At 27.5% G+C, this 10438-nt stretch overlaps 1 long non-coding RNA gene across 1 annotated transcript in view; it reads right to left on the bottom strand.

The window, feature by feature from the left end:
- Nucleotides 1–659: 659 nt before the first annotated feature.
- The window catches only part of LOC117180906, a 46919-nt gene continuing 37140 nt past the window's right edge, over nucleotides 660–10438 (bottom strand). The window contains exons 2-3 of the long non-coding RNA XR_004468079.1: nucleotides 1502–1673; nucleotides 660–806 (exon numbers count right to left, since the gene is read on the bottom strand). This is a non-coding gene — a long non-coding RNA (uncharacterized LOC117180906). The remainder of the gene's footprint in view (nucleotides 807–1501; nucleotides 1674–10438) is intronic.

Here is a 10438-nt window from a genome sequence, read left to right as displayed (position 1 = left end):
AAAAAATTCATCGTTTCATCGTGAAAACTCGACTTAAGTCTTTTTCAACAAAAAATTCAACTATTTCTTTGAAAATTTATATTTTTGATTTAAAGCTTCATATGTTATAGAAGAAATTTCATTTTTTGTATGAAAATTGCAACTTTTTAATTAAAAATCGTTCTTCTCTGCTTGATAATTTAACTAAATTGTTTAAAACATTTGGTTGAATCGCTTTTTTAAGAAATCACTTTTATTGTTAAACGTCTTTTTGGTTTTAAAATTCTTTTTTTTTGTTGTATAAATTTCATTTTTTTTATGGAAATCAAAACTATAGCAATTTTTTGTTCACAATTCGTCTTTTGAGGTTGAATATTCAACATTTATGTTAAAAATTCAATTATTTTGTTAAAGAGTTATCTTTTAAATTAGAAAAAACTTTTTTTTTTGTTCCAAATAAATTAATATATTTAAAATTTTTTAATTTGTATTTGAAACACTGTAATTCCTGAATATGTTTGAACTAGAAAATAATTTATATTCAATCGCTGATGAATTCTTAAATCCCCTTAAATTCTTTTAAATTCTCCTTAAGGAGGTTTCCTACTTTGTTGGCCCGAAATCCGGCTGTTTTTTTGGGAATATTTTTTGAGGAAAGTATAAAAGATAGGAGGCTTAAATTTTCCACAATTATTTTTTCATATTTATTGTAATACTAAAAAATTTGTTGGGCCGTTACATAAAAAGGGGGGAGGGGGGCCATCAATGGCGGGTGGTCGGCGTCGACTTTTCCCGCTGGTGGAAGATCTGTCCGCCGCAGAAAAAATCTGATATAAAAAATCAAAATATTTTCTCAATTAAAAGTAGACTAGAATGAAGAAAGAAAACTGAAAAATGAGGAAGTTATGAGATTTAAAAAAAAGATTGATTTTCTCACTTTTTTTTGCACCTAATTATTTTTTTAAACAAACAATTTTCAATATTTTTTTATAATTGTAGTCTACTTTGTGCGGACACCTTCTGAGAATATGCCAAAAAAGTTTCATAGTGATTGCTTAATTTTTGCGCCTTGTGGGACTTCCACCAACACGGAAAACGTGGTTTTGAGAAAAACGTGTTCAAAGTTTTTCATAAAAAACGCAAACAATTATGTTGAAATTTTGCAATATAATTACACTTATTCATCCATTTGTATGTTTTCGGGGTCGATGATTTCAAATCTGCCATCAAATTTGCAAAATTCATTTATTTAAACAATTTTTATAAACCATTTTTTAACCAAATTACAATTTTAATGATGCATATGCTTTCCATAACTTTTGATATCACTGATTTCAAATCTGGTACTATTTTTTCAATAAAAAATTATTTAAACAATTTATTTAATCAAAACTATTGCAAAATTACTTTTTTCCAAGATTAATATGACTTTTATAGTTCAAGCGGTCTGAAATCACGAATTTGATATCAGATTTACAACAATCATTTGTTTAAATAAAGTTCAGAAAATGAGAGCACTTACGCCTAGTCAGCTATTCCAGGTCCATACAAGCCACCTTCCTCATTCACGTAAAAAGCAAGCCTAAAATCGGAACTAGTTTCGCCGCCGCAGAGCACCCGGCCGCTGCAGCCCAGCTCGTTTGAGATCGCTCTATTCAACGGCCCATAACTTTCGAAATTTTTGATATTTTGACCTGAAATTTTCCAGTTATCTTTTTGAGACAAATATCTCTTCGAAAATGCAAAAAGAAAAAAAATAATATTGAAGAACTCTAGATCCAGCAAATTATCTAAGCTAACCTATCAATGCCTAAAAACGTTGAAAATGAGGAATTGAAAATAAAAGCCAAATCGAGCGGGGGGTACACGCGTTAAAATCTTCCCGCAATTGTGGCGTTATCTGTTGGTCTTCGCCGCGACTAAGGGAATTAAAATTATGGTTTGACATAATGGAAATGCAATGAGTTAAAATTATGTCCAAACATAATAAAAATTAAAAGAATTAAAATTTTACTTTAACATCATAGAAATGCAACAAGTTCAAATTATGTTAAAGAATAATAAAAATAAAAACGAATTAAAATTATGGTTTGACATAATGGAAATAATTGAAATTATGCTTTAACATAATGGAAATGCAACCTGTTAAAATTATGTTAAAGCATAATAAAAATGAACTAAAGAGCTAATAATAGATAAGGAATTAAAATTATGCTTTAAAATAATGGTAATGCAACGTGTTACAATTATGTTAAAGCATAATAAAAAATCAAATTTCGAAGTAAGAATAAAAATAAATTGGCAAATCTTTCTACGTCCCGAATTAATTTTAATGCACTCAATTATTATTATGTTAAACCATAATTGGAATTAAAGTCTATTATATTATTTAATATGACACTACATTTTTTTGAGACATTTGAAAAGTAAAACGGCTTGCCAGAATCACCTCTCTCCTTCCTTCCGGTTTAGTCAGGCTGGGTCGACTCCCATAGGCGCGTGTGATCACATATACTTTTGTACTTAACCACCTCCTTGTAGATGGCTCTAATGTAGGGGCATAAGTGGAGGTAATATGTTCTTAAAATATATTTGCGCCGCCATTCTAGTGTTCGTTGAGGTTAGTTTTTCGTCAACAAACTTCAAATTTTGCTAGGTTCAAAAAAGTTGCGTCTCACCGTATGAAGTGAAATTAGGACATTGAAAAATGAGCAAAGTTAAAGTAAATTGAAATGTTTGTGATGTGCCAGGATGTCACTGAATTCACTTCTGTATATGCGAATAAATAAAATTTTGAAAAAACGTTACATTTCATGTGTTATGTAATTCTTCATTTATTGGAGAATTATTGAAAAATTGTAAAAAATTATGCCGAAAAATGGTACAGGAAACAGTATTTACACATTTTTCGTCTTAAATTTTTATAATTTTGAATTAATTCGTTTATTTTCTCTTATTTTAATTTATGCAACACATTCAAATAATATATACATTTACGTGCACGAACACATGGATACGCTTTAGTTTCCCACCTCCTTGTAGATTGCGTTAGTGTCGCTATAAATGGTGAAACGCGCCCATGGGAGTCGACCCAGCCTGGGTTTAGTTTCCTCTTCTCTTCTTTTGTTTTCTTTGTCTTCTCTTATTTCAGACTTCTTATTTCCCTCTTTTTCCCTTTTCTAAAAGATTCCTCTTTTTTCTCTGTTTTGAAGGAACTCCCCATATTCGTGATTTTCGCTTAAATTCTAACTGAAGTAATACATAGAACATTAAGCTTGTCTGAAAAAAGATCTACTTTCTTTGCTCCACTGGGAATCGAACCACAGAACTCCCGATTGCTTTAGAAAAAAACTTAATTTAAAAGAATTAAATATTTTTATTTTTGATCTAATCTGAATTGAAGTTAATAGTTTCTATTATTTAAAGAGTTAGTTTGGTCGATAGTGTTGATTTATATTTTCGCGGATTGTGGAATGATACCAACATCGATTGATGGTAACTATCTCTGATGATAATACAGATTCCTTTAAATTACTTGTAATAGAACATATCGAATTCAGTGAACTAATAATAATAAAATAAAGGTAAAAAGTCCAGTCGAATCTTGCTCACGGAATTACATAAAGTTTTATTTATTTACATATCTGTTACCTAATTATTAATATATTATCAGGGAGGCCGTTGGATCCGGAAACCCAGAACATGGCAGTGAACTTATATTTTTGCTGAGAGTTTTACAAATGTTTATAAGAAAAATATATTTCAAGGTTCGATTTCATAAGTTTAAAAAATAATTAATGTAATTTTTATATTTTTCAATCATGACTTCATTCAGTTTACAATGCTTGATTCGAAAATCTTCTCCTTTGAAAATTTTCCATTTTAGATTTTAATTTTTGATTTGAAGCATTTTAAAATACTTTCTTGAATAATTAAACAATTAAAAATTCAAACTGTTTGAAGCTAATTTTTATTGTTAAAAATTAAACTGTTTCAATTCGAAATTCTTAGTCAATAAAAATGCTAACCACCGACTTAAACTTTAAAAAATATTTTTAACATTAAAATAACTTCATAATAATATATATTTGTAATTAAAGGCTTTCATTGGATTAAAAATATTGTTTGAATCTAAAATATTAATTTTGTAATCCATTCGATTTCCTCTACTTTATCGAAGAAAAAAAAGTATTTAATATTTTTCAATATTTGATTATTCTTTAAAGACGAGTGAATTGAAACCAAATATTTAAAATTAAACGATTTGAAACTGGATTTTTTAATTTTAAGTGAGATTGTCGAATTTTTGTTTTAAAATAAGAATTAAACACTTATTATTTATAGAAAAAATTTGAGTAATTTTAAGAGGTATTTAGATGTTTGGAAAAAAATGAACATTAATTCAAAAATTGAAATGATTTTAAATAATTTAAACCAAATACGTACCGAAAAAAATCGGCTATTTGTACCGAGATTTTCGTGCAAATAGACACAGCTTAATTTAAAACAAAATTTAGATTTTTGCATATTAAAAAAAAATTAGAAACTTTTTAGGGATTTTAAAAGGCTTCAAAAAAATAAAAACATTTTTTTAAGATTCCTAGGAAAATTTAAAATAATTTTTCAGTTAAAAAAATTATTTTAAGAGAATTTTGAAGAAAATTTTTAAAGATTTTCAAAATTATTTAAAAAGATTCTGGAAGATTTTAAGACATTTTTTAAAATTTACAGGCTTTTCTAAGAATTATAGGACAAAATTTATTAATTTCAAAAGATATTTAGAAGTTCTAAAAAAGTTTCAAAGATAATTTTAAATTTGACTAAATATCAAACAACTTTTAGATTTCTTGAGAAATTCTATATTTTGAGTTTATCTGCATTTTATTAAAAAGAAATAAATTGAAAAGTGTTAGTACCTTCCATTTTTTTACGTTTAAATTATTAGAGTATGATTGTATTGGTTGTGAAAAAAATCTTGAGTACCGGCAAAAAAAACCAGAAGATGAGCGGAAATGTTTGTTTTCGATTAAAATGACCACCCTGATTATGCTCTTTAGTAAAAATTAGACTTACAACAACAATTTTAACGCTAATAATTTTCAAATAATTTTTGTCGCTAATAACATTTTTTTCAGATTTATAATGATGATAATTAAAGAACTGTTCGGTTAATGTATCTCAAATTTCGGAAAACTTTTTAAACCTGTATCAGATTTTAAAAATATATTTAAGAAAATTTCACAAATTTGTTACGGTTCGCAAGGAGTAAAAAATGTACATCTTTTCCATGAATGGCGATTTTTGCACTAAGTTTCTTTCTGCTATAATAAACTTTAAGCTTTTAATTATTTTGTTAGTGCACCGAGGAAAATGATCTTCTGGTAATATTTTGCTGAAAAAATTCATACCAAAAAATAAATAATTTTTAAATTCCTATAGATGTCAGAAACGAAAAAAAAAATTCATTTTTTTTCATAGCTCTAATAAATATCTTAATATATCTCTCTAATATACATCTAGGGACGGATTATGCAGCATTTCACATTTCTAATTTCATATTTCACTTAATATTTTAAAAATATGATTGTTTTTGTTATCAAATTCACGACCTATTTCAAAACTTACAGGCACCTCTGACATAGAAAGCGAATTTGATAACAAAAAGAATTACCCAAAATTTTCCAAAAACCAAGGCAATACCGTACTTTTTCATAATAACAGAGAAATAAAATGGGAGTAAATTTGGTAGAAAAAATGTTAATACTACATATTGAATTCAATATGAAATAAATAGTTGCATTTTTAAACAGAAATTATTTCGTAACGAAATAGATGAATTTGTATTCACAAAAGGCCACTTTCCCACAGCAAAGGAAATATTAATTCTTAACCAAGCAGTTGCTTTCAAAACCAAGTAGTTGAAGTTTTAAGAAAAAAATACATTCTAAATCAAGAAAGATAAATTTTTATCCAAGAAAGATGACTTTTTTTACCTTAAAAGATGAATTTTCAATCCGAAAGTGATAAAATTTTTTAAAACAGTTGAATTTTCTACAGATAGATAACTTTATCAAAATAATTAAATTTTTTTGCTAGTGGGGTACATTTTCGAACAAATAGTTGAAATTTTCCAACAAAAAAGATTAAAATTCAACCAAACACAGTCGAATTCGCAAGCCGAAAAGACCACATTTTTTTAAAACAGTTGAAATTTTTAACCCGAAAAGATGAATCTTCATAAAAAAAAGTTTAGTATTCACTGCAAAAGAAGACTTTTCTACCATAAAAGATGCATTTTCTACAAAAAGAAATTTGTAAAAAAACAGTTCAATCCTCATACTTGTAGGTAAAGTTTCAATTAGCAATGTTGAATTTTTAACCAAATAGTCTAATTTTCTACCAAATTTTTTAATTTTCAAGCCAAATAGACGAATTTCCTACAAAACAGATTAATTTTTAACTAATATTATGAATAAATTTTAGCATTTTTTTAAAAAGTAGAGAAACTTTAAACCAAATAGTTTTTTTTTCAACCAAAAAATATTAATTTTAAACAAAATAGTTGAGCCCTTAACCAAAATAGAGCAATATTTAACCAAATAGTTGAATTTTCAATCAAAAAGGAAATATTTTTAACCAAGAAAGATTAATTTCTAACAATAAAAGATGATTTTTTTATCAAAAATAATGAATTTTCTACGAAAAGACAAATTTTTAACCTAATAGTTCATTCTTCAAACATACAGATTAAGTTTATATTAAAAAAGATAAATTTTATCACTAAAAGTTGAATTTTTCACAAAAATTTTTTTTCTTAATATGGAGCAATAAAAATTTTTATTTTGCAACATTTATTAGAAAAATATTTTAAAAAGGGTCATTCTAGTAACTAATCCCGAAAAAACGGTATTTTTGTGCATGTTTGGTGTGATTATTGATAAAGATATTAATGTATTGTTTGTTAGGTTCGATAAATGCACTCTAGAAATAGCTATAAAAAATTAGAATTCGATGGCTATGTGGCCTATAATTTTTTTTGATAAAATTTAGATTTTTACTATATTTTTTTAATGAAAAAAGGTGGAAAAACACGATTTTTGTTTAGTTTTTCGGGGTTTTGGCCGCTATTGTGTTATTTTTGCATATACATTTTAAAAAATTATAGGAACATAGCCATTGGCAGAAATTTCTTTATTGCGATAAGGATTTTCAATATTTTTGGACGAACATTTTTCTGGGTGTACTTTTTTATATCCATTATGAGATACAACTAGATGATATATATGTATATATTTAATTTTAACATATGTAAATAAATTAAAAACTACAAAAATTGAAAAAATGACTTTTTTTTACAAAAAAAATCGATATTTTCGATAATTTTTGGTAAGAAGAGCTAAAAATTAAACTGAACATACATATGCTCTTACACTTGGTCAATTTGATTGCAAAATGCAGTCAATACCAACTATGATGTTTCTCGGTAGCTGAGAATAGGTAAATCGTTCTTGTAAGTGTGGTACCATCAAATACATACTAATACTTTCAAGAACTGTAATCTTTGATATATTTGGGTTCTGGTTGGAATCCTGAAGTTGCAATGATTTCAGAATGCGATGATTTTAGAATAGGATGTCTTGCTCGAGTAGACGCTGCCGTATACTTGATCGTACATTATAAGACATCCTAATAATTGAAAAATTATTTTTAAAACTACTTACAATAAATTTAAATACTTCAAAACACTTGGTACTTACGTTATATAAGAATAAATAAGTACAAATAAGCTTGACGTAAATGTACCTCAAGGGAATTGGTAGTCATGGTTTGTCGACAAATGGCACTATCAGTCTGATTTAAAAATTTTTAAGCCACGAAAATCATGATTTAGAAATGGCTGGCTATAAAAGACCCCAGGGCTATGTTAAAATTTCAAATATAAAAGATAAAATTTAAATTAAAAATATCATCCTGCATCCAAAATATGGAACAGTTGTATTAACAGTTTGAAAAATCAATTTGTAATGATAAAAAAGCATTCGCAACCAAACACTTAGATTTTAAACAAAACAGATTAATTATTAAATAAAATTATACATTTGTAACGAACAAAAAAGTTAATTTTCAACAAAAGAGTTCATACCAATAGATGATTGTGTAAGCGAACAATGCGTTTTCTCAAAAACGAACAGTTAAATTTTCACCGAAAGAGATAAATCTTAAAGAAAAAAATGAATTTTTAAATAAGTAGTTACATTTTGAAAAAAATAATTAAATTTTAAAAACTTTTTCCAATTTTCGTCTTTTCCCCCTTTTGAAAAATATTTGTTTTTCTCATGTTGTTAAAAAATTTATACTTTTTCTCGATTATTTCTTCCATTTTTTTTAAATTCTACTGTTTGATTTAAAATTGAATTTTTCTTGAAAATGAAACTATTGAATAAATACTGATCTTTTTTGGTAAAAAATGTAGCAACTTGCTTGAAGTTTGTACTGCTTTGTTAAAAAATTATCTTTTGGGTTGAAGATTGATCTCTTGGATGGAAAATTGAACTATTTCGTTGAAAATGCAAGTATTTGATTAAAAATGTATCTTTTTTAGTTGGACATTTTAGTTGGAAATTCATGTACTCTTTTAAAAATGCGTGTTTTTAGTAAGAAATTAAACTTTTTAGTTGAAAATTCACCTTTTGATTTAAACTTTAAGTATTTTGATAAATATTCGTACTTACAATCTATGATTGTTAAATTAAATTAAATGTATTTGTTAATTACTCATTAGTTATAAACAATTAAAACTCAAAAATCTCGGTTTTTTAACAATAAATTCGGCTGTGTCTAAATTACAAGTCATAGTGATCTAAACATTTGCTTTGCAAATATCTCAAACATTGAACTAAACAATATATTTTTTGCAGAATTTTTCGTAAGTCAGTTTTTCAAACAAAATTTCCAGAATATGCAAAAATAGAGTTTTTTATAATGTTGATCTATAAAAGATTGTGAGAGAGACGGATAACTTCTCAAGGAGCATAAAACTCGATTATGTGGTTTATGGGGTCGCTGATTACTATTCTGACGTCAGAATTGAAAAATTCAAAATAGAGGCTACATAATGGCAGCCATTTTTTACCAAATTGGCAAATTTTGTTACAGTCAGTATAAAACTCGATTTACGGGGGGTTTTTTGAGTCGCTGATTACGATTCTGATATCAGAATTACAAAATTCGCCGATACGTAGCTTTTCTTGCCGATTCCTATATAAAAAGACGTTCAGCGCACTCTTGTTACCTTCATTGATCACGAAATTTAACGTTAATAAAAGGTGCCAATAATTTTGAATTTTTATGTTCTAACGTTATCATCGTGCTCAGCGACTCCAAAAACCACCTTTTGAAGACATTTAATGCCATTATAAAGTAAAAACATGAAATTGAGCCTAATTAAGTTGCCATATTGGATCCGACATTTTGAATTTTGCAGTTCCGACGTTACCATCGTGATCAGGGACCCCAAAAACTCCCCTAGAAGACGTTTTAGGCCAATATAAAAAAACATGAAATTTAGCCAAATACATTCGCCATATGGGACCCGCCATTTTGAATTTTACCATGCTAACATCAGAATCGGAATCAGCGACACCCCCCCCCCCAGAAAACGTTTTAGGACAATATAAAAGAACATGAAATTTATCCAAATATAATCGCCATATTGGATCCGCCATTTTGAATTTTACAATTCTGACGTCAGAATCGGAATCAGCGATCCCGAAAACTTATATAAAGCTAAAAATAACAATATAATCAATGAAAAAAATCGCATCTCAAAGGATCAAAAACTGATCTTTTATGTCTGAAATGCAACTATTTGGTTGGAAATTCTTATACTTTGTAGAGGATTCAAAAATTTTGTAGAAAATTATTCTTCTTTAATTTAATTGAACGGTTTGTTATTTTACATTAAAGTATTTTTTCGAGAATTTGATAAAAAATGAAGTAGGGGAGAATGGGGCTAAAAGAGCCTTGGGGAAAAAGTGCCACATATTATAAAATTTGGAACTTTAATGTCCTATATGAATGTCAACTTTATTTTGAAAAATTAAACTGTTTATTTAAAAAATTAGCTAATTAGTATATGCATACCAGGCAGTCTAATAAGTACCTGAAAATTCTAAGAGATGGCATTAGTATTCACTAATGTGAACCATTTTCGTCGAGCTTGATCCTTCAAATGACGCCTGTCAAAACTTCAGCCATTTATGTTTACGCATTTGCAAGTTACAGCACTGAGAAGCGACTAACATCCGAGTTTTGTTTAATATGGAAAAATCTAAGTTTCGAGTTTTGATCAAACACCACTATCTTCGTAAGAAAACGATATCCGAGACCAAGGCCAAGCTGGATAAGTATTACCCGGACTCTGCACCGTCGATTGGAACGATTCATAAGTGGTTTACCG

Source organism: Belonocnema kinseyi, chromosome 9 (genome assembly GCF_010883055.1).
Source record: "Belonocnema kinseyi isolate 2016_QV_RU_SX_M_011 chromosome 9, B_treatae_v1, whole genome shotgun sequence".
Taxonomy (NCBI): Eukaryota; Metazoa; Arthropoda; class Insecta; order Hymenoptera; family Cynipidae; genus Belonocnema; species Belonocnema kinseyi.
The sequence above is the reverse complement of the archived record's forward strand: the minus strand, read 5'-3'. Positions and strand labels throughout refer to the sequence as shown.